General features: G+C 36.8%; 1 long non-coding RNA gene across 3 annotated transcripts in view; it reads left to right on the forward strand.

Moving 5' to 3' along the window:
• LOC145552784 (uncharacterized) overlaps positions 1-24,489 on the forward strand; it is a 69,902-nt gene that overhangs the window by 15,497 nt on the left and 29,916 nt on the right. For all 3 annotated transcript variants that reach the window (XR_014088902.1, XR_014088901.1, XR_014088903.1), the window contains exons 3-4: positions 878-967; positions 11,777-11,971. This is a non-coding gene — a long non-coding RNA (uncharacterized LOC145552784). The remainder of the gene's footprint in view (positions 1-877; positions 968-11,776; positions 11,972-24,489) is intronic.

The raw sequence follows: 24,489 nt of genomic DNA on the forward strand, positions 1-24,489 counted from the left end.
TGATTTTGTTTCATCGGAGAATGCGGTTGGCTCCAATGTGCACTGTTGCCACTAGTTACTGCTTTCTATTATGAGTCTAGCGAGGGCAGGTCATCACCTCAAGGAACACAGTTCACTTAATTGAAACACTTGTAAACGGAACAGTAAAGAAAATAGAACTCTCCTCCTAAATGTCATTTCATCCTCCGAAGTCCAACACTGAGTTTGTCAAACTAAGAAAATCGATTTGAACTATTCCGCTCTCTTCCACACAAGATTTCCACATAAAAGGGTCGCCTGTTCTCAAGCCTGATCTCATGCCTGACAGTCTGAGTCTTTTCAGGAATAAAGATAATCTGGACCATTAAGTTATCACCGAAAGAGCAAGTGAAAGTCAGATACACTTCAAAGGTTACAGGACACAGAACGTTTATTTTAGTCACATACTACAATGTAGAGCAAAGAGTGAAATCTTCTATCAAGCATTTAAGAAAAACCAAGGGTATACTTCTCCGGCATAAATTGGCATTTGTTTAAAGAAGCGTTGCAATTCAAAAGTCAAATGTTTATCATTATGTCAGTGTTACCACCCCTCCAGTGCCCTGCAACATTGAAGTACTGTTGAGAGGAAAAGTTTTGAGCCAATTAGAATAATCATCTGCTACCATTTCTTATGACAAGGAAAAAACATTAACAACCTCATAGTTTGTATAATCACATTTGTCTTGAATTACACATTAGAGTTAAAATGGGTTCAGGAATAAAAAAAACAATGTGGTACACTGGCTGTAAGCAAATAAACAGAGACTGTTAGAAGACTTATGGAGGTTTCCTTCTGATATTTTTTAGTCTCAAATTTAATTTTGTATTAATTTAATTTAATTTTGTATTTCTGCAGATGGCTGTAGGACCACAGGGAGGTAATGGAGCAGCTTGCATATCTCACTGCAGCTGGATGCTTATGAGGCACGCAGAGAGACAGAACAAGGTAAGGAGTGATTGCAAGCTTTTTACTAATCAATTAACCTGCTAATACCATATTTTCTGCACTATAAGGCGCACCGGATTATAAGGCGCACCTTCAATGAATGGTCTATTTTAAAACTTTTTTCATATATAAGGCACACCGCAATATTAGGCGTATAGAATAGACGCCACGGTTGCCACCCGTCCCGTATAAATGTGGATGTGTAATAATAAAGAAGTGGTCCCCGAGTACTTTATATAGTAGGCTGCCCCAGTCATTGTTTCACTCACGGTGTTGGTGTTATGATATTGTGCCCAACTGCTTTCTGGGTAACACAGACCAACCGGCACGCTGCCGCCGCAGTCTCTGTCTCTCTTTCCCCGAACCCCCGCCGCAGTCTCTCTCTCTTTCCCCGAACCCCTCCCCCCCTCGGTCGGCGAGGAGAGCCTTCCGCGACTTGAGCCGGGGCGTGGCCGGACGATGGTCACCCTTCTCCGTTCGCGCACAGCATGTTCGTGGAGAACATAGTGCTAAATGACCTGCAGACGACCTGATTATCAGGTCCGTAAGTAGATAGGTCAGTCAAACTTTATTAACAAACCAGTTTTTTGATAACTATCCCAGCATGCACCGCACACTTCTTCTACGGGCAAAATGAAATCGGTGGCTGCTTACCATAGTTGCTAGACCTGTTGTGGTTCAGTATTGGTCCATATATAGAGCTCACCAGATTATAAGGCGATTATAAGGAAGAGTCGGCTTTTGAGGAAATTGAAGGTTTTTAGGTGCGCCTTATAGTGCGGAAAATACGGTAATTAATCATGAGGGGTGTTTCATGTTTTGAGAGTGAATGCTACTGTTACTAAAACAAGATTTAAGACATCTCCAAATCTGTACAATACAGCCACAACTGTGCCATGTATATAACTTAAAGGAAAACACTTTGTTGCTGATTATTTCTTTTATAGACAAAATCCATTGTCCTGTATTTATGCAGAAAGACTTCAGCGACAGTGTTAGACTTGGGAGTAGCACATACACAAGCCAGATTGACAGTGCTAAAGTATTCCTCCTGGCTCTGACAGGGAGCAGTGTATTTCTGCAGATGGCTGTAGGACCACAGGGAGGTAATAGAGCAGCTTGCATTTTTTTTCAGATTATGTCTTATACTGTAAGACCACAGTGACATCTTTAACATTTAAATGTAAAAATCTAATTTTTATAAAGGTTATACTACAGCTTTAAATATATTACTGACCACATTTCTTCCTCAAAGGTGATGGATCCTGTCTCACCTTCCAGTTTAATAATGTATTGAACAGGTCTTAGCCCAGTTCAGTAGTTTCTTCAATCTCCTTTGATTTTTTGTTCTCTGCTTGATGCATTAAACAGGGTTCAATGATTGGTCAAACTTATTAAACAGGCTATCATCTTTTTCACAAACACTGTATGTGTCTTTTACCGTGGTTGTTTAGGAAACTTACTGCATTAATAACATGTTGCCAGCTTAAAAGATCATCACCCCAGCAGTACATATTTGCTTATATATACAGGGGCATCTGAAAAATTCTGAAGGCAGTAGGTGGGTGGTCTGACACAAAGGGGAAGACGATGGCAGAGGGTTATAAGGGTTGTCGGATCAGTGACAGACAGGGGCTCTTTCCCCAGAGAGGGGCCATTACAGGGAGAATAGAGGAGGAACATGTTGGCGGGCCCTGCCACAGAGCTTATTGGCAATCTGTTAGTGGAGCCGCTGGCAGGAGAGAGAATAACGTGTCTAGGGACAGAGGAGTGCCTGTGAGAAAATAAAAATCTACTCTCCTCTGGATTCCTGGCAATGAGAGAGATATGTGGAGTGGGTGGTGGTGGGGGTCAGGTGTTGACAGCATAAAACAGGAAAAAAACTAAAAGGAGTTGAATAAAATATATAGTGGTGTTTTGTTACCACAAGGAATGTTGGGAACATCCCAACTGCAGGATTTGCATTTGTATTTAGTTTAATACCAGATAGGTGAATGGGGTGATTTTTGTGGCTAAAGGGATTGTGAGCCCAGACCGGAGAGATGAATTACAAAATGGGTTCTCACTCTAGAAGGGCCATAAATCACAAAGTGTGATTAAGTGCTCAGTACAAGGTAAATTACCCTCTTAGGTAGAACAACAAAGTCCAGTTTTTAGTGGATATTACTTGGCATTAGGGTAATACCCAGGACACAAGGTGTTTGATGGAAAAGGTTTTTCCGTCAAACAAGTTCCAATGCTAGAGCCAGTTCTCAGCTTACCGTTTAAAATATCCTTTTGAGTTTTCTGTAACCTGAGAACTTTAAGCTTTTGCGTCGCTATAAAAAAAACAAACAAAAAAAACAACAACTTTTAATTAGAACTTTTATGGATGGTCACAACATAGTGTGAGAAAAATCTAAATGTTTATTTTAGTGATCATTCAAAGAGATGCCTGAAAATCACCATCTTAGGTTATTAAGACTATTTAATCAACAAGTGGTTATTTTAAACACTTGAGGATTCTTATAACCTCATTGGCATCAGCAGCTCTGGAAAATAGTAATTAAGCACAACGTCTACAGCGTGATTTATTAAGACCACCTGGTGATATTAAAAACCAACACTGTTCTTGATTCACTGACAAATATTAGCTGAGAGTGCAGCTCCATGCGCCAAGTGGACGCTGTTTTCAACTTAATAATGGGAGATGGAAAAATACTTTTTCAATTGCTTAAGCCACATTTCATTATTGTTGAGACAGTGCTTTGTCTTAAATTACGTGGATCAACAACACATTTCTGAAATTTAAGCACAAATCTTATTTTTTTTCTTCTGCTTCTGCTTTGTCCAGCTTATTTTGCTCCAGCTCAGAGAAAGAGGCAATTTATTGGTCTAAGAACCAGAATTGGTGCAAACCAAGCACTAGCACAAGTGTAGCACAATTGGTGTGCTGGAAAAAGGGGCTTAGTTGCATAAGTCAAAGAATCATTCAAACCCACACTTATGCTTAGAGGCAATTTAGAATTCCCAACACAACTAGATTTGCCCTCTTCCATCTTTTGAATTTAGACATAGATCAAGGTCAAAGTAACTAGCCTTTACCAACATCAATTAGGGATGGCTCTGTTCTGAGAGTAAGCAATGTTGGTCGATGCACATGCTGCACAACACCTTCATAATTGCAGGTCATTGCTGTTCTATCTTTTTTATTGCAGCCAGCAATGTTTAAATTATTAAAACGCTGCATAATAATCAGTTTAAATTAACAGGCAAACCTTCTGTTTTTTTTTACTTGTTACTGAAAAACAGATAAACTGAGTTTGTCATTTTCAGGATCAGTCTCTGACTTTTGCTGCAGGCATGTAATCGAGCCCATTTAACTGGTGAGATTCTGTCCATGTTTAAAAAGGGCTTGTTGCTATAGATCAGTGCTTCTCAACACTGGTCCTCAAGGCACACTGCCCTGCTAGATGTTTCCCTGCTATTAACACACCCCATTCAGATGATTGCAGTTCAAAAAAAGCTTGTTAATCAACTATCAATTGAAATCATGTGTGATAAAGCAGGGAAATACCTAAAACATGCAGGGCAGTGTGCCTTGAGGACCAGGGTTGAAAAACACTGCTATAGATGGATACAGACACAAACTAGTAAAATAATAGTAAACAATATAATTAATCATTCTGTTTCAGGTACTGCAGAGGAAATTAGCTTGGAAACTGATGCAGTTCAAAGAGATTTCTGAATATCACCATCTTAGATTATTAACACTATTTAACCAACAAGTGGTTATTTTAAACACTTGAAGATTTTTTATAAGCTCATTGGTTTATAAGAAGGAAGGATGGATGATAGAGCTGTGTGATACTTCATATTGTCACCTTTCTGAAATAATGACCCAAGTCATTTTTGCCCAAATTGATTTTCTTTGTTTTTAAATAAAGAGGTGGTAATTTGTTTTGGCAATAAACACTCTTAGCAAACAAGGACAAGGATGTTACCGAGTAAATACAGGGCAAGTATGATCAATATCAAACTAGATACAGATCATTTTTATGATGTATAATCAAATTTCTGATTGTTGGATGTTTATTTATTTTGGTTTTTTCTTTGAATTAGTTTTTTAAAAGTATTTAGACAAAGTTTAAAGGTGTCTACAAAATACTGAAAGGAAAAAAACAAAACAAGTTAGTGTTTAATTTTTTCTTAAAAGAAAGTGGAAAACATTACAAGTTGAGAGTAAAGTGAAAGGGAAATCTTTTTCAAGGTAGATTTGAGAAACTACCACACAAAAATAAAATCCAATTTCAAAAGGGAACCTAAAACTGAAGTCTGTACCTTGTAGTGCTATTATTGATAAAGTACTAATACTGTCTTGATATTTTGGATCTATATCCAAAGCATTAAAAACCTTTATAATTAAAATTCTTTCTTATTTATTATTTATGACTTGAAGGGTATAGTTTCTTTGTCTGCACTTCATCAACTGTTAATATTACATTTTTCTTCTATAGAGCATATAATTATCTGAGACAGACTGTGTCATAGTTGAAGTTAAAGAACAAAGAACCAGGCAACAAATGCAAAATAAATCCTTTGATCTTATTCATTTAAAACTCACTCACTGACTAATACATTTATAATAATTCCATAACCATTTCATCACATTGTGTGTGGTGCAGTGATGAAAGTAATAACAAAAAAAAACAGCTTAGAAGGACGATATAATATAGATAACGAGAGAAAATGGAAGAAAAGGCAGGAATTGGGAGATGCCAAATATCCTCGAACTGGGGTTAATATTTCAATTTAATTTCACACTGTTTGATATACAGTCAGATATGATGCTGCTTTGAGCATCAGATCTGGTGTCACTGTTTCAGTAACGGTGGAGATTTCTCTTTCCAAAAGAAAATGAATGATGTTCAAGTGGAAGATGAGTAACATCAATCAAACCCTGTGCTGAGAAGGAACCCGAGAGGGGAATTATCTGCACTTACTAGAGGTGATGTCATAGTAACTGCAGTGTCTTTGCTGAAACTATTCTTTGCAACCTCCCAACAGAGGCTGGGCATGATCTCCTGAGCTGTCTGAGAAACCAAGGTTTCCCAGAGAATTATTGATTTTGTCTCATAATCTATTTTTGAGACTATGGAGCAAAGCTAAAAAAGAGAGAAGAATATCATATTACTGATTTTTTTTTCTTCCTTTTTTTTCTGGCAATTGGGGTGGAGGACGTTTTTATTCTAAATATGCTTGAACTTATTAGTCTGGTGTGCAGGCACTTTTTCATTGTCATATGCACTGCAAGAATTAATTGGTGGGAGGGAACCCTTCAAGCCACCTTGTTGGGTGCAAATGATATTTTCATAGCCTAAGGACACTATTTGAAGGCAGAAATAAGTGTCACACACCCACCTGATAAGAGCAGATTTAACTGATTTATTAAAAAATGAGGGTGGAAAATTTACACGTACAATGGCTCTCTTGAAACTTAATCAAGTGCTTAATTAACAATTGTTAGCAGTTAATTGCTGATATAAGATCTCTGTCTGAGCCTGAATGACTTTTAACACATAATAAATTGGTGGGTGATATATGATGGCTGAATGAAGTGGAATATATAAAATAAAAATTCTTAATGATATCTAATTAACCTCGTTGGAAGTTTTGATACATACCACATGGAGGGGCATGCATTTTTTGGCAGATCAGGGGAAGGGGTAGAGAACAAGAGGACTTAGGAAAGAAAAAATGAAAACATCTTCATCATCCATGCAAAGGAGATGCACTATGTGCATAACGTTTTGGGGAAAAATCATTTAATACAAAGTTAAGAAGTCAATTCCACATTAAAATGTCTGAATGAATATTGTGTACAAAACATTTAATTCAGGCACCTCAAGGTCGTGTATAAAAACAAAATGGAAAAAGTCCAGTTCAAATCCAAAAACAATCTGTTATGTAATACAAACTGCAATTTATTTAAGTTTGATTATAATGCAAAACATTTCAATCAAGTAAAATTCAGTTTTAAAATAATTATAAAATATAGTTAGACATTCTCTATTCGAATGCTCAATTTTAACCTCTCACTACCCTGGAAAAAGTCACTTTTCTTATAATTGGCCAAAACAAAACCTTTTCAGATTCCAATGGCGTCCGGGATTCTTCAAAACACATGGATATTGCCCGACTTTTGTTCAAAAGACGTTTAATGAGCAGTCCTAAGTGGGATTGATTATTGCCATATATTAAGTATAATTGATGGTATTTATTCAATAACTCCTAATTCTGGTAAATATCCAGAGCCTTTGTGCTTCATTTAAGTTTATAATCAAGGTCCTTCAATGGGAAGTAAAGAATTAATCTTTTATATTTAATTTTTATTAGATTATGGTGTAGATTGTTACACAGACTGAAATGAATGATTCTAATATAACATAGGAAATCAATCCTTCATTTAGCAAGGCACAGAGGTGGTAAACCTTACAAAGGTTTACTTGGAAATCTTGAAAACCACAAATAAATGTGCTGTCTGAGAACCAAGTTTTCTATGTCAAATCAATATTACTTATTACTTGAGCAAGGTAGTTTATGGAGGCCAGTTTTTGCGTACGTACTTCATTTAATATGTGCAGTTTGTGTGAAACTAATCTACACTACTTGAATTACTTCCTCTCTGATCTTCCTGTTCCAACTTCCACCTCTCATTTCATCACTGACCTTCTATGGATGGGTACATAATTGACGATCCTCCCGCTGTGAGAAATGTATGAAAAGAAGGAGAGGTGGTCATATTTTTTCAACTTCAGAACAGTTCTTCTCACACTTGTCTGTGTATCTGCACCAAGGTCAAATCGAGTGTATATTTTAAGAAGATGGATCGCCCTGGCAAAACGCTCATATTCAGGCCTGGCCCACACTCTCCACGCCAAGATATTAACTGGCTTTACCTAGCCCCTAGGACACACATTTCTCACAGCGCATTTTTTTTTGTTTTTATGTGGAGACATGCCTTTGACAACAATATATGGACTATCAACATCTGATTTATAGCTTGAGCCAACAAAATCCCCAAATCTTATTTGTACCAACACAAGGATGCTTTGTTAGTGTTGATAGAAAGTTAAAACACACACAAATACATATTTGATTAAGTAGAATTGGTATTTCTAGTGCACATAAACAGTCACAAATACACTCAACATAATATTGAGAGTGGATTCTGCATTTTCATCCAGTTATTGTCCCAACTGTATGCGAGACATGGAAAGAAGTTTGGTAATATATTGTGAAGAAAAACTCCAGAAACTGATATGACCTGGTCAGATTCAGTGAAAGGCAGGAACTTGTATACATATCTAACAGCTATCTGTTAAAATGGGTTTCCAGTAGACTCAAATAACTCCACATAAAGGAAAAAGAAAAAAAAAAACTGTCAAAATTTGTAGTATTGTTCTTGCAGTTACCAATAATGTTGACATTGATACATGTTGATGAAACTGACCTGCAATTAACTCCATAAAATGACTGCATCTCTGTAAAATTTTGAAATTCTTGAGGGTCTTACAAGTATGTGCACTTCACTTCAAGGATTTGCTTAAACATGCATAGATATTGATTTGTTACATTAGCTGGTCATCGCATGTATTTTAAAAGTCCTGATATGTTTTCCCCACTGAAGATTGTCTATTATTAGACTTACTCTGAAATTAATTAAAGATCGTTTCTTTCCACAAGCCTTCAGTGTGATATGCACAAAGTTCCTTCCTCTCTTGTCATTCTCAGATAATTCACCTGGTAGCCAAGTGTCAGAGGTCCTCAGCTGAATAATGGTTAATGAAGCATGTAACCTGCATTACTTCTGCCTTCACTTCCTGCCCTTAGTGACATGTGCTGCTCTTCTGTGCTCTTCACTCCACACTGCATTAAAAGGGGCAGCGCTCCGAGGCAGCTTCCTGCTCTCTACCTGTCTAAACCGTTTCTGTTTAAGCTTTGCCAAATTACTCACTGGGTGCTGTATGCAACACTGCTTGCTGAGGAAACAGTTTATAAAGTGCATATTCCCACTAATATTCTGACAAATTCGCGCTCTCACACTGTCGGTCATGTTTCTATTTTAATTCTTTCTAGTGTTTCACCCCAAAAGTAATATTAAAAATGAGCCATACTTGAAAATGTGAAACAGAAGAGAGGCAACCTTGACAGCAATTCACATCTAATTGTTTTAACTTGTCAAGAAAATGAAATATTGATTTTTATGTTGAAATTTGAGTGTTCTGTTATTGTTGTTATTAAAGTAGCACGTTTAACATGAAAAGGTAACTTTTCATTCCAAAGTGATTGCCACAGACACATTTTATTCCCATGAAGCACACATTGGTCTTGTGCTAATATGTGCAGGCAATAAAAGACTTAGCATCTTCAAAAGGCACAGAACTGTTTGTTTTAATAATCGCCACACGTTTTAGAGGGCGCATGGATTTGTGCTCATTTTGTGCAATAAGATTCAAATGCTCTCATTCAAGTAATTACATTTTTGCATGCTTTTCTTTGCATGTTTAATACAGTTGAAACCATATATTTACATACACCAAATAAAAACATGCATACACATTTTTTTAGCTGTCTTAAGTTAAATCAGACCAAGACTAAGTTTTAGGTCACTTAGTATTACAATTTTTTTCCCCTATTTACTAAATGTCAGAAAACTTTGCAAGAGCTGAAAAAAGCAGCACAAAAGAATGCTGACCACAAGGACAAAGAGAAGTCAGTCCTTGTTAGATAAGCATGTATGAAGTGGCACGGCAAAAAAAACCACAAAAAAAACTGTAGTCTAACATTGGAATTAATAAAAGGAAGTCAAGAAACAGTTGAAAATGAAAGAGACAATGACGCACAGTTACTGCTGTTTCCCTAAATTCGTAATAATACATTTTATTGGATAGCATTTCTCTAAACACTGACTCAAGTAAAATTACAAACAGAACCATAAGCGGATCAAACAAAATCATAAAAAGAGGGGACTTAAATACATACCACATTAAAAAAACACAGGATAAGCATAAAACAGGACAATAGTAACGTTAAAAGTTGTTTGGAAAAGGCGTGTTATTAGGTGTGATTTGAATGTGCAAAGGTCTGTAGAGTCACAGATGTATTTAGGAAGAGACGCATCCTAGAGGGTGGGAGCAGCTATGGAGGAGGCTCTGTTACCACAGGTCCACTGCCTGGTTCTTAGAGGTGGAGACAGCAGACGGGCAGCAGATAACAGTATTGAGAAAAGAAAATGCTGGCTGGGATGATTCTGTGTGGCGTTTTGCATTGCTTTGTGCAAGCTCTGGATACTCCCGCTGCCTCCACCAGTTCAGAAACATGGATGCAAGGTCGACTGGTGTCTCATGGATGGCAGGATGGATGGAAAGTTAATGTTAAATTAGATCAACAACAAGGGAAATATTGAGGAGTCCACACTTAAGATTAGACAGGAATTTAGGACTGCAGTATAAGGAAAAATGCAAGTAAAAATTTGCTATATATTGTGATGTGTGTATCTTATATTTTGAAAGGCATATAAAGATTTGGAAGTCCATCTGACTGATCAGATGTGTTAGCTATATGCTGAGTTTCTATGCATGACATTCAAAGGTATAATAATTCAATCAGTGTGGTGTTGTGCATGAAACAAATGAGGACTCTATTCTCTGTACAGATCTTCAGACATTGAAATGTGTATGCACAATTGAAATCCACCAGAAACAATTCTGTTCACCTTAACACATTTTACAGCTATGTGCATGAGTTCTTTGACAATCAGATAGTCTTAGCAATAAATTGATCCCATTGTTCAAGTTTAAACATTTTAGAAAGAACAGGATTTTTGACATGCATACTAAATTTTCTAGCTTTTTTTTTGTCTGGATGTATTCATTTTGTGTGACTTTTATGATTTATAGGTTTTGTTTGCAACATTTACTCCTTATTAGCCAATATTAGGCTTTGTCGTTTAAATTTTGTAAGATCTTACTTACAAGACTTAACTTTCTTTACTGCCATCATTAAATTAACCATAATTAAATTAACTTTTAAAGCTAATTGTTGTAACTTTTAACGCAGTAAATACATTTATCAACAGGGATTTGTCGTCACTTAGATGTTTCCATGCAAAAACAAAAAATCAAAAGAGCACAATTTACTATTTTTGTGCAGTCCCCACACAGGGATGATCAGAGATCTTCCCTTTGTTTCTGGAATTGGATGTTAGGGAGCTTAAAGCGAAGGACTTAAAGTCCAGTTTAAGTGAAATACAGAAGTAGCTTGAGGCTTATTGATCTCAAGGCTGCAAACATCAGCAGTGTAGCCTCTTCTGCTCAGTTGATGTACAAGTTGTGAACTTATGACCTTTTGCTGTGTCAGGCTTTCTGGGTCTAATCCGTGCAAATCATCCAGGGTCACAAATTATGCTGGGTTGGCAATTTCTGTTTCCCAGTGGACTACTTCAGTGTTTCCCCCATAAGCGTCTTCTAAGGTACAAATAAAAATCATTTTTAGGTGATATAGCATATGTATTTAATAGTGGTCGTACTTCTTGGAGAAAAACATGACAACAAATATTCAAATATAAAAGGTACAACACTAAGTGCAACAAGGTAAACGTGATTCAGAATAATTAATGAGTAACTAATCAATAATTTATGTTAATTAGATCTTAACTCTTATTCCAGTACTACACAGTTATATTTTATGAGTTTGAAGTAGGACCAAAATATAGACAGGAGCTTCGGATAATCATAGGGTGTTAACTTTTATGAAAATAACTTGCAGGATGAAGAACAGGCAGCAGAACAGCAGGGAAACTGGAACATGTCATGGAAGGAGCCAGTGAAGAAAGGAACAAAGGAACGGAGACAAATGAACACTTAGTGGAGCTAAACAAAGAAAGAGGCCTGGAACTCCAATAAACAGGAAGGAAAAAGATGAATTTGGAGAAGGAAAATCCAAATGCACCAACAACAGAAGGTAAGCATAAACTAAGAAACTGCAAACACAAAGGAATGACCTAATATGGCAAGATCTAAGAAAGTAAATAAAAAACAGAGAAATGCTCAAAGCAGAAACTCAAATGACACAAAATTCAAACACCCAATGATCATAACAGCCAACAAGCCAATATTTTTCGATTAACAAGCCAATATTTTTCTATTGACTATTTCCCCATGATGTCACTGTCTGCTGTATATTTTTATTGTAGACCTACATCAATCATTCTCTGATTTGGGCAATTTAGTGATTGTAAATTCACTGATATTATTAGCCTCAAAATGAGTTGATTTCTATTCTTATTTCTTAAATATGTTTATAATCAAAGGTTTTCTGTAGGATTATTTTTATGTCTTTATACAATATCTCATACAAGATCTGATATTGCATTTCTAATAAGTGATTTCAGAAACAGTTTTAATCGCATTTTTTATTTTCCTTTTTGATTGAATGCCAAAATTATTATAAATTTTTTGTATAGTTTCTGAAATTCTAAACAAAGATGTCAGCCCACACCTATAAAGAAGCGGTCAATGGTGTTTGGTTGCATTGAAGTATTATAGACTTACTGGTTCAGCTCTGGCATTTTAGCAAAGTTAATATCATCTAGTATTCATTCCTTCACTCTCTTTCTATCTCCACCTCTCTCTTGCTGTCTGTGCCAAATTATTTATTTCCAATGCATGAAGTATCCTTCCACATGAGTAAGCGCGCTGTCATTCATAAACACACTCAGTCTGGCAAGAGATAAACAAATAAGCAATGCACGTATATGACTAATTTCAAATGCTATTTCTATTTCCTTATCACCCATTTTTCTGTCTCTTTGGGTGCTATCGTTCAATTAAACACCATTATCTGCAAGAAGACATTCAAAGTTTTGCACTCCTCAGAAACTGCCCTGTTGCTGATTATTTATTCCAAAGTAGGAAAGGAACTTATTGAAGATGAGTTACCAATTTGGAAAACAAAATTAGAATTAAGACGTTATTATTTTATCGTGGGGAAATTATTTCATGAAATTGTAATGTAGTTCATTTTAAATAAATTGTAGAATGAACACTTTATTAATTAAATTTATTTAACAAGTTTTAGATCTAAGCAGACCCAGCAGATTGCATCAAGTTGTTGACTATAAACCAGTCATTAAATACGGAGCATTCATGAGTCAGGAGTGGAAAGAAAAACTTTTAACAGGATGGTCAGCAGAACCAGGCTTAGTGTGACTGGCCCCCTGCCATGACCGACGACATTTGAGAAGACAACACAAACACAAGTTATTCAAGATGTCTTAAAGGATCAGTGGTTTGTGGAAAACTGTCTTGACTTCAGCCGCATGTTTACTTCTGTTATCCATTTAAGCTTTATATATGCAAAATGTTCTTGTTTCATTTCGTTGTGAAAATTCTTTGCAGAATTTGGGGGTGGTGACTATCACGTGTGCAAAATATATATTTTTTTCTTTTATTACATTTTTTTGAGTGTCTTTATCTTTCCGTTGGATCGGCCAGAGATAAACTTGTCTTATCTCTTTGAAAATGCACATCTCTATTCTTAGCATTCCTGCAGTATGTCAGCACTATTTGTCTGCTTTTTATCTTCATACTCTTGTCTGATCTGATAAAGACCCAGTTGCACCTTGGGTCTGCCAATAGTTGTTCCTACAGTAATTTTGTCTTTTGTCTCATTAATTGTAGCATCTGATCTCATTGAACAATTTGCTCGTCATTAGGTTTATATAAACTCCAGAAGTTAATGCCAGTGTTGATTTTAGTTTACTCAGTTTACTAGTTTTCCTCCTTTTATCTGGATGGTATTACAAATATGACATAACCCACTGTTACTAATGGGAAAGCATTATGTTGGATGGGGTTTGTGTGTCCTGGCAGAGGACCAAATGCAGAATGCACAAGCAAATGGGCAAAATCAAATGTCTGAGTGTGATGTTGCCACAATACTTTGGGTGGAGTTTGGAATGAGGTGTCCCTGCTCATCTTTAGATTATTATTATTTTTTTACATATCCTTTGCACTCTTGAGTGCAAAAACACTTCCTTATCAACCATTCGAACCCCTTTGGTTACGCATGTGATCCAAATGCAGCAAACTGGCACAATAAATTCAGTGGCAATATCATTGTAAGAAATGCTCTAGCCGATTATGCCCACTTAAATTATTCATGCTAGTTTTATTATTTGGCAACTTCTGTTGCCACTCATAATTGATGGTAGAATACCATCAAGAGTACCCCACCTCAAAAGACTATTGTGTTTGAGGGCTGCATTTAAGCGCCTTAACCAAAAATTGTTACAACCTCTATTGTCTTTAGCAAGCTGCAAAGATTAATCTGATGCCCATCCTCTACCAAAACACACAGTAGCAATAATAATGGATATTACCATTTGATGTTACAGTGTTGATGGGGGTATTTGTTTTTTGTTGCTTTATATCATATTATAAGGTTATTCTGTCATTAAAAACCATACCTCGAGTGCTGCTTTGATTCTTTTGTGCATATTTGACAGTGCCTGAATATTTGCTCATACAAAACGCCACCTATTTCCAGAAAACTCCTCCTCTCCTGTGCCTTCACTACTTGGCTCCTCCAGACTAGCAGCAGCAATTAAAAGCTTACCATACAAACTACACTACAAACTACAGACCCAGTGGTTGTAAATGGACCATTGTTATGATGAGGTGTTGAAACTAGAGGATCAGAAAGAGCAGGAGCTTCTTAAAGTAACAGAGGCCCAATTTCAATGTATTAACTTGCAAAGTCAAAATTCTTTTAAGTCATGTTTAAGCATTATTACACCAACTGATGGTGTTTGTGCTATAAAATGTGCCTGGAAAATATATAATACTGCCCCTTTAAGAGATAAGTGCCTATTCCAAGGTCTGGCTCCAGGCTGCATCAGTGTGGGAGTTTTTTGCCTTCTGAATGTGGTCAGTATCTCTTGAAGGAGCGGTTTTATTCTCCTGTCGATTAAAGTGAGATACCTCTTTCATCCTTTCTACCCTCCCACATGTGGGGAACTGTTCAAAACTTTTTCAAATCTATCTAATGGTGAATTCAATTTTTGAAGGGGATTTTACTGTTAATCCCTTTCAGGACTGGTACAGCTCTCCAATGAGCTCTTTCTAATTCTGTCTGACCTGTCTGCAAACAATAGCTTTATCAAAAATATGTAATTAAGAAAATGCCAGGAAAATCCTTAAAGTAAAGATGAACTTTAATTTCAGGTTAATCAAATTAACTGTAACTGAAGGCACACCTGCCCTCACGCACACTAAATGCTGAGACCGAATCAAAAGGGAATTCAGGAAATGACGAACTTAAGGATAGGCACATTTATACATACCTAATTTTTAATACAAATTGTTTACCCTTTGAACTATCCACCATATAGAATAAATATTAAACCGCTGAAGAAACATGTTGGTTTATGCGCTGTAACCAACGCACTATTCAGTCATTGTTGTTACAGATTACCAAAGTCTGACAGAGCCAGTCCAGAACACCACTGTATATTGGCACTAATAGCATGGAACGTTTGCTCTATTTTTCTATAACAAAATTATAAATTAATTATGACACATAAACAATAGTTTTTCTGTTTTTGTCATGTTTACCTAACCTAAAAGTCAAAGATATGTCTTTCAGATGTTCCAGATAATTGCTGTTGTCTATATATATTTTTACCTTTCCTCTGGAATGTGTGTATCTCAGCACGTTGCACTGTGAAATCAAAAGGTGTTATCAGATATGCAGAGGTTTCAAACCTCTAAAGTTATCAGTTAAACTGCTGAAACGCTTGGAGGAGCTGGCCCTTTTAAGCTCTGATCCCATTTAAATTGCTAAGCGTGATTTCTACCCTAAAAAACTACTTGGTTGCTCTAAATTGTCACATTTGAAATTTCATTGTTGCCTTTAACTCAAAAATAGATGAGCTAAAATCAAACACTGCAGAGTACAATACATTTAAGCAGTATATTATTAGATGAGTGTATATTATTCAAAACTTTTTGTACAGTAAGGTTGGAATGAATGTCAGGAAATGTTTCAATACAACAAAGTTCATTACTGAATAATAGCTACACTGCAAATAGTAGCAAAAAAAACAAAAAAAAACTCAGAAATGAAATAACTAAGTGAGTTTAAACAGAGGTATGCTCAGTGTAATTGTGAATGGATGTGTGGAGAACTCAAATGAGACATCAGGCAAGGACTGAAAAGGGAAGAAAAAAAACAGCTGTGGAGTGGTAGAAAAATGTGAAGAGGGTGACAAGGAGCTGTATGGATTTCAAGAATTTTCACTAGGCTCAGCCCCAAGAAGCTAATACCTCAATTCACCACCTGCAGCCCAGTATAACACTCTTTTTTCACATATTCATTTCAGACATGGTGAAAACCCTGAAGGAGAATGAGGAAGAGAGTGAGAAAGGCAGTACGCTTGCTTGCTATCCCAGTTTTATTTTAGCCCCACAAGGCATTGCAGAATTTGTCATACGGAGGAGCTGAATTTTTTGACATCCTCCAGGAAGCTGTGGAGTTGGATTTTTCTTTACTCCCCCATATCCAAGCCTTTTAGCCCTGTGGTTATCTGTTTGTGAGTTTTCCGGTGAGACAACATCACATGTCAATTTGAATGAGTGCAGTGTTTTCTAAAAGTGAGCTAATGTTTAGAAGATCTGGGCTTATTTTAATGTCAGGGTACCTTTACCAATTGTCTTGCAAAAATTTAAATTCCCTGTGCCAACGGGAGAGGCATATGTAATAATGCTAACTTTAACCAGAGACAACATTGCTGAGGTTTTCACTTAAGAGTAAGATTTTAAGTTTTATAAAATGTACTTTTACCTGAACCATCAACAGATTCAAAACCAAACCGATGCTGAGGCTCCAGCACAAACAAACTCATCCCATTCAGTAGCCTTTAAGCTAGTTTCTGACTTTGTAATTCATTAATTTAATACTCTGCAACACCCACAGGGACACACATAACACATTTGCTCGACAGTCCGCAAACATACCCTTTACCCTGTGTCCATTCATCACATACTAAACACCTCACAGAGGTCTCTGAGGAGACTTTGTAGAAGCTAACTATATAAATACAAATAATGCAGGACATTGCATTCTTAGATAAAAATGCAAGAAAAAAGGGCTGACTGAAACCTTGGTTTTAATTCCACTCCTCAGCTTCTCTGCATTCATCTGTTTGCTGCACATGTCCACTGTGGCAATCACTTCAAAAACCTGCGAGAAGGAAAATGGAGAGTAAGCCGATGCACTCACAGGTCATTACACCAAGCTGGAACTAACAGATGACATTCTGTCTGATTTCTGAAAGGTCAGTCCAAGATGGAGCTGCTGCTGGAGAATTAAACATTCAAGCAATGGGCCCATAATGGTATTTCATGGATGTTAGGTCCTTTGTCATGTGACAGATCCAGGGTAGAGGCAAGTAGAAGCAAAATCAAAAAATTTTGAGACTATTCCCACTAAAACAAATTAAATTTCTTGCCATCAGTCTGCAAGGGAGCATTAATAAACAAATCTATCATTTGAGCATTGGAGTTGATTTAAATTTTGAGACCTCATATGCACAACTCTGACTGATCTGCTTATTTCATGCAGGTTTGAACTAAGTGCTTGGTCTAACGGTGGTCGAAGATAAGAGTTAGAATTAAAAACTATTAAGCTCCAAAGAAGACTTTCAGTCAAGCAAAAAAACTGTCAAACAGCACAAATATTAAGTTTGAGCATCAGATAATTATATGATTTCTTTTAGCTATCACGTTACAGTAATAATACCAATGTGCTGATAAAGACCCAGAATTTTTACGTTTATTTAAGAGCAAAAAACTCCTTCACAAGACGATGAGCTTGGCTTGTTATACCAGAGATACTGGAGTTGATGCCCCAATTCAATTAAGTAATTAGAATTTTATAATAATTAATAATAGTTACTTAAGCCAACAGTGCTAACTAGAAACAATCAATCAGAGCTAGGAGACAGGTCTTAGTGCTGTCAGTCACAATCTTGTCTGGCGCTGCACACCCCCTCACTGTTGTGATAACTACTGAAAGCGGAGTGTCAGAAAGAGCAGGAGCTTCTTAAAAAGACAAAGGCCAATTTCAAGCCATCAAGCTGTGAAGTCAATTTTTTTATGTTATATTTGATGCTTACCAAATTTTTATTACAACTGAAGATAATAAAGTTTCATGATTGTGCTATAAAATGGCATGATTTCTAAAAGCAATACTAAGGGAAATTGCTTGTACAGGGGCTGTGAACTATGGAACAAATTTTGAGTTGAATTTTTAGCAAAGTAAACCATTTCAACCCACAAATTGTATACTTGGTTCTAGTTCTCACTATTGGTTTTGTAAGATAAAAGGTTTTAGAGGCAGGTGGTAGACAGGCTTGATAGCAGGGTGGCACAGTATGCCCTAAAAATGTAGCTCCTCTTTAAAAATAAAGAAAAAAAAAAACCTTTCTAAAACCTCTACAGAGTCACTCACGCAGATCTGCTGGATACAATTCTTTCCATACATTACAGCATGCATGAATTATGATTCAATTTAACACATTCTATACTGGTCATTTAATAAGTACAATAAGACAAAAAAAATTTAAGCAGTAAGTCACGTAATGGAATAATGTTGATCTGACTGTTTTTACATCTAAAGAAGCCAAAGGAGGCAGTGTGACTCTCGGGAGCAGTAAACGACTGTTATCATGATCAAAACAGAATTTAATGATCCAAAGGAAAATGGAAGAGTGTGGGTATTTCCTGCTCTTTATGCCTAACAGTGTGTTACAAATGCAATTTATTCCTTTCAGTGCAGTTTAGTGTGCTCTTTAAACTTCACGTCACAAAAGCTTGAATTTTGCCTGTAGCTCCTATACAGCTACACGCCTCACATTCAATGTCTTAATAGCTGCTCTTCTTTCAGTTAGGTTTATCATGTTTAATATTCTGCTCATCAGTTCGAAGACCCCATATTCTTCACCCAAAATGCAGAAATTGTCTCTCATTGACATAAACATGCAACAAAAATGGTGTCATTTTGTTCGTAGAGAGGCAAACTCGACACCATCAGACTATTTCAGCAAAGCTCTATGCAAAGTATTTTGTGATTGGTAAGAAGTTTATTGCCTTTTTTTATGTGGAAATGCACTCAGACAGCAATGTTGATATTTCTCTTCAAATATTACGCTTCCACTATCCGGTTTGTGCATTCTCAGGAGACATGAATACTTTTGAGGAACGTTCATTTGACACGGCGAGAAATTATGTACATTTGTACCATTCTTCACTGAATAAGTTGTATGCGAAGTAAGACTAATAAATGCCTAATCACTCCTGGATAGAAATTGTAACATCGTCGTCCATGTAGAAGGCTGTCAGCTGAAAAGTGTGTTAGCTCCATTATCATTTTATAAAAGCAAAACGGAGGATGCAGGGAGGGAAAAGAGAGGAAGCATAAGGTCATGATTTATGGACGGGTGTCCCTCCGCTGCTCTGTGCTGTTCTATGAAAGGTATGTGCAAATATGGACAGTCCACAACCACGTGACTGTGTATCGACTGTTCAGCTTTGGATGAAGTATGTGGAGGCTTTTACCGTAAGGGGCCTACCATGGTCATAACAAAGAACTGTCGAATAGTCCCCCGAGTAATGAATACCTGCAGTGGCTGCAACTGACAGCAGCCTGGCCTACTTTGTGACTAATAAAATGGATAAATATCCAACCATTTCCAGCACTGTTGGAACAATGATATGTTTGATGATGCTGTCATACTACATCCTGACACAGTAAAGCACTGACTTCTAAACCCTTCATGATAATATATACTAAACAAATTGGAGGCATGTCAAAAGCAAAGAAATTATGAGACTTAACGTTTCACAAAACTTGCTGACATTGAGACCTTTGAAACATTATTTTTGGATACGTAAATATACATAACTTTAAATAATGCAATAGCAGTACAAGAGTGCGGAGTGCACTGTCACGATTTGCCTTAATATCTGAATTTATTTCTAGCATTCACTACTTCTGCTTTTGTTTGTTTTTTTCTTATTTTGTTTTCCTCACAGTCAAGTTGTCTTATCATGACATGTCCATTATGGTAGAGCTTTAGCTGCTTTGCTTTACATTGTGCCCTATTAGATTTCTTTTTAGTGTTTTGTAAAAGCTAAGCTTAAAATTGAATCTAAACAAGGACAAAGAAGGGAGACTTAATGAGGAGGATGAGAAGGGTGGGGGTTGTTTTCTGAGAATAAAAGCTGCAGACTTTAAACTGTCCTGCTCCCAGAGGAAGAAAAGCTGGTGTTTAAAATGCCATCCTTGCGCTGCAGTTGATGGAATGGTACCACCACTATCTCAGTGTGAATTATCAGCACGGTTCGCCTTCTCTCTCACATCTACATGGTAGATTCTTGTCCTCATTTACACATCAGTGTTTATTTGATCTTCATCACACATGCAAGTTGAAAGTTTCAGCATTGCATTGAGCCCAGGGATGAATAGACATGGATGTTTTAAGCACACAAAGACATGTATCATTATCCTTTCCCCTTGCTTCTAATTAGTTAATTGAAAGGACATCTGCGTAGCATCTACAACACATTAGCGTTTCCCCTCGGATTTGCTGCTTCTGGTGCCATGTCAGTTCTTTGTTAAATCTTTTGAACAGTTACAGACAATTCTCTATTATCCCAGCCTTAAACATCAAGAAAAAGTTTCATTTAATTGTTATTGAACTAACAGATACTGCTAATCAAAAAGTCTGGCCTATAATTTCCCCACCTTGAAATTGAGTAGGGCTTGGGTTTTATGGTATAGGGCAGGGGTGTCCAAAGTCGGTCCTCGAGGGCCGGCATCCTGCATGTTTTAGTTCTCTCCCTAGTGGTAGTACCAATCTCCTCAGCAATTCAATGTTCTCCTTAGGCCTTCTAATGAGCCATCATTTGATGCAGGTGTGTAAAACCAGGGAGAGAACTAAAACATGCAGGATGCCGGCCCTCGAGGACCAACTTTGGACACCCCTGGTATAGGGCATAGAGCATACAAGCTGTAGCTCCAAAATAATTTATTTTTCCAAGCTACACCTAGCCCTTTAGTTTCTGTCCCCTGGCTCTTTTCTCAATACCTCAAAACATTTTATATGGATTATGCCCTAAGCTCCAGTCAATATCTCCATTTTAGATTTGTGCTGGCTAGTTGCACCACAGCAGGGTGCTAAGTAAGTAAGGCTGAAGGCTGCAGCCCAGCTTAGCTTTGATGAATAACTGAGATTAAGAAAGCAAAAAAAGAAAAGAAAAATGTAGAAATCATATAAGTGTTTTCACAGTGCACTTGAATGTGTCTCTTTTATACCTAATTTAAAAATGATCATATGTGTCAGTCCATTTAACATGCAGTTCTGGCACATGACATGTGTAGACACAATCAGGATTGCATTGGAGTAATTTTTCAGTTTTTGAAATGCATTGTTTGGTCTGCCGTCTTTGTCTCTGCCATGACTCTCTTTCAGTACACCAAGTAGGTAACCCCTAAAAGGTGTGATAGCGGGGAAATGCATTCTAGGACACTGACACCCCAATTACCTGCAGGCTATGGCAGGGGAGGCTCCTTGTAGTGTCCTTGGGTTGTGACATTTTCTCTCTCAGCTCCTCCTCAGATTTACTGGAATGAGCATGGTTGCTGAGCAGGGCACTTTATAAATACATCTCCTCTCGATTACTGTGACCGTTGGCCCTGGGCAGCTGAGTGTGGCTGGGATGGCTTCATCCCTTGAGATTTGGAGCCGTAGATCAAGGCCCCAAATGGACGTCCTAACTCGACTATCAATCTCCGTTATTGCCTGCCACTGACGCCAGGGGACACACACGATGTAGTGCCATCTAATCAGTGGGATGCCGATCGGTGGATGGTAAACATGAAACAGGAGCTCTTGTGTTCATCATCAGATATATACAGACAGAATATGTCATCAGCGAACTTTGACAAATATCTGATATGTCTTCTTGAACAAAGACAGAGCAAACTGTACTTCTGTCATATCTGTCTTGGCTTTGCATTTATGATTGTCATTAAAATACAGTCTTCTTTAAAGCTGCAGGATGTAACTTGCATAAAATATATGCTACTTTAAATCATAATGTAAAATATAATGGGTGGTATTTCAGCTGTGATCAGGGCACGGCTCAAAGCAGGACGTGACACAGACAGAGGGAAGTTACATTGCAGCAGCATACTGCCTTTCTTTTAATGTGAACATCATTGTTAATGGTGAGAAACACTCATGTTGATAGGGAAAACCCCTGGTTGAGACTAACAAAAAAAACATTATATAAAAATGTTTTTAACCGTGCACATGAATATAGTCAGAATTTGCTAAAAACTGACCATGCAAATTTTCACCAACAATTCAATTTGAGGTTTTGATAGTAATCGATTAAAAATGCCTTGGTATGGATCTTGATCCTATGCTTTGGGTTGGAATGTGAATTCCTTGTTGAAATGTTTTGTAATTTTTCAAGCCTGTGCACAATTACACTGTTGGTCAGAATAGAAGACAAACTAACATATTTAAAAACTTAAAAAATAGCTTAAAACGACAATACTTTATGTATTTCAAAGTCTGCATGAAAATGTAAAATAACCAGAAACGTTCTTTTAACATTGTTTAAGGTTAACATATTTATGGGAAAAAAAAAATATGTTAACGCACATGTAATTTTTTGCTTTCTATTCTCATACTTTATCGGTTTCTTTGAAAGTGCCTCTAACTCTAGGGACATTCAGAGGTTCTGAGCAGATAATTGCTCTTGTAAACACAAGTTTTGCCACCATGCCGCTTATGCATTATTCACACAACTAACTCCCAGCAGTAGAATGTTAAACACTAGTTAAGTCTGCTCTGGCCTCCAGGCTTTTAGCGTTCACAGTGGGAAAAGGTGTGACTTGTCAACATACCCACGGTGTATTTTAGTGTCAAAGATGAAAGGAGGGAAGCTCAAAGAGTATACATTTATCCAAGCAAATAGGAAAAAACTGTTTTGACAAGTTAATTGAATTTCCTTGTGAACTGTTAAATATGATAAAACAGGCATAAAAGCACAAATGCACACAGATCTGCATATCTCTTTTCTTAAAAGTAAACATCTAAAGACATAGATATACAAAAGCTATGACCTACGGTATCAGATAAATAGAGTATGGTTGGATATTTGCATGTTTAATATTAGCTTTGACAGTATAATGAATAAAATATGAACTATGAATATGAGGCGGAAATAATTGATAATAAATGTCTCACTCTTATTCCACGCCTCAGATCCATCTAAAAATTTCGAATCATATATTTTGAGGCAATTTGTCAAGTCAGAAAAGCCAATGACAATTTGTTTTGACATTTTTTATACTGCTTTGGTATAATTGTGAATAATCTTTGCTATGGATCACTACTTGAACTTGTAATGAAAGCGGGCCAGAAAGTGCATGTGCAATGTACTGAGTTTGCTGAGTTTTTAGCAACATATAAAGTGACATTTAACTCTAGACTGTCACAGAAACACAAACTTTCCAAGTTTAAACTTAGATCTAACCTAGTGCATGTTGAAGAGAAGCTATGTGATTATATTTAGTGACTGTGGTATTTCAGTGTTTCTGCTTCAGTGAATTTCATTACTAAAACATTAAATTTAGCAACTATTTCAACTTGTTTAATAGTGATGTCAAATGGTACTTGTTTCACTTATTTGTCCTTCAGTTCTGCTGTTTAAAACTAGGTGGGAGTTATTAAGAACCATTTATTTAGTATGTGGATGTACCTTGTGTTTCCTTATGGCATGTTTTATGCTGTCTGTTAAACTCTGTGAGGCCTTCCAAAGTGCAAATCAGAAGCTTAGTCTTAGTAGATGAATATAACATGAAATTTCAGGCTTGCATTTTACCTTACAGCTTTAACCTAACAACCATCAGCACAGTCTCATTACTGGTAGCCTCATGATTTTCAGTCATCACATTTTAGTACTTTTTTTTCTAATTTGGGTTTTCTCTGACTGATTCATCTGGGTAAAATTGATTTTTTTTTATCTTCAAAGAACCTAAATAAGCCAGTTGAGTTAAATGAATGATGTGCTGTGGTAGCTTACAGGAAAAAAATAGAAAAAGCATAAAAGGTCATGTTTTCATCATTACCTGTCATTTTTCATAATGGATACGGCTTGGTAAATTTCCATGTACTAACCAGTATTCCTCCTCATTTTTCAAAAATAACAAGGCAGTTGGGAGTCCACTTATTTTTGAAGCTTGATCCTGGGTACTGTGGAGTCACTGCAGATCCCATCCTCATTAGCATACAATAGAACCAGAGCCCCAGTTCAGTATGCTTGGCCAATTTAAGATTATCTCCGACCCTCATATGGTGCGACTCTTGTGTAATTTTCAGTTGGCTTCATGTTGAGAGGAGGACG

The sequence above is a fragment of the Poecilia reticulata genome, chromosome 9 (assembly GCF_904066995.2).
Source record: "Poecilia reticulata chromosome 9, P_reticulata-male-v2, whole genome shotgun sequence".
Lineage (NCBI taxonomy): Eukaryota > Metazoa > Chordata > Actinopteri > Cyprinodontiformes > Poeciliidae > Poecilia > Poecilia reticulata.